The sequence below is a fragment of the Ochotona princeps genome, chromosome 9 (assembly GCF_030435755.1).
Source record: "Ochotona princeps isolate mOchPri1 chromosome 9, mOchPri1.hap1, whole genome shotgun sequence".
In the NCBI taxonomy this organism is placed as follows: domain Eukaryota; kingdom Metazoa; phylum Chordata; class Mammalia; order Lagomorpha; family Ochotonidae; genus Ochotona; species Ochotona princeps.
The window spans coordinates 47391508-47393114 of record NC_080840.1 but is presented as its reverse complement, the minus strand read 5'-3'; positions in this window follow the sequence as shown (position 1 = coordinate 47393114).

Below are 1607 nucleotides of genomic sequence, written 5' to 3'. Positions count from 1 at the left end.
GAAATAATGTTGATGGAGTAAAACTATATTCAGAGGTTTTAGATGCATTGAGTGAAGGTAGTAGTGATGGAAGCATTACATACAAATTAAAGTCACAGCAGATATCTCTGGAAAAGGAGTGAAGAGGCTCATCATGGTGTCTTGGGTAGTGAGAGAAATGATTGTAAGTGTGGCAGGTGAGGAAAGCGAGCTCTTGTGGAGAGTTGAAATGTGTTAGTCCCCCCAGCCTGTGGCAGAGCACCACCTCCGAACACAAGGAGAGACCCTAGGGGTTTCCTTTGGTGGTTTCTCCTATTCATTTGGGAGGAGATGCCAGAACAGAGTTACATCCAAACTACGTATGTAGTTAACATCCAAATACCAGAGCTGAAGGATTTCACATTAGTGAGGTGATTGTCCAAGAATTCTTTTGTTAGATACTCTTGTTTTGATCCTGAAACAAATCAGTGAAGTGCTATCTGCTTCTCCACTCTGGAGCCAGCCAGGGACTGTTCTTGGACTCAACATCTGATGCTTCGTGCAGTCTTCTTCCATCTTTTTCCAAAGTGCAAAGCAGAAATGAATCAAATGACTTCCAGGTAGCTTCCCAAACTTCAGTCTCAAAATATGTTTATATTTTTATCATTTGAGGAATCAAGCTTATTTACTCATTTTTATTCATAAGTGTGAAATAAAGTGGACAATCCTGATAGTGGTGTCTATGGGTGGGATACCATGGAAGCTTACTAGATGGAATAGTCTTTCATTCCACCTTAGGTACTCAGGCTTTGACTAAGAATGATTTTTACAGGATGTTTTTGCAGAGTGGATTTGAAATGGTGATTTGCCAATCAACGAGAGTGCACTGACTTCAGATTTAGCTTATTTCTGTAATGGAATGGGAAAGAAAAGTGAAAGCTGTGTGATGGAGACTCCTAAAGCATAAGTGGAGGGGAGATCACTAGGGTTAAATGATATATTTCATACTATCCAGGGTAGAATTTTTAAGCAAAACAATAAAAGGCAACAAAACCCAGGTATCTTTTCACATAGCTTATCTTCATGTGAATGTCTCTGATTCATGACCATTAATGTTCCTGATATTACAAAGTAATATTTTCAGAAAGTAGGCTAATTAATAAAATTTGAATCTTCCTCTGGTATGTTTGTTGTCAGTCTAGCTAAGGCTTGGCAATTTCCCTGATCATTTCAAAGAATCAAAATTTGATCTAGCTGCTTTTCTCTACTGTGTTTATATTTTTAAATCTCTGCTGTTCTTAAAATCTTCTCTTCTTATAATTGCTTTGAATTTTGTGTATACTTTCTCCAGTATCTTAAGATGGAAAATTACTGTTCTGAGATTTTTTTCTAGGAAGGGCATTTATAGTTGTAAATTTTCCTCTGCCCTTGTTTTAACTGCATTTTGCAAGTGGTGTAGTGTGTACATTTCAGAATCTTTCCTGATTTGCCTTGGACTTTTGAGTCTAGGAGTTTGTTGTTTGTACACACTGACAAAATTTCTGTTCTTGATCTATTATTTTCCTTCATTGTGGTTGGAGATGATATTTTATGTGATCTTGAACATTTTTAACATATTGAGACTTGTTTTATGGCATGGTGTATGGTGT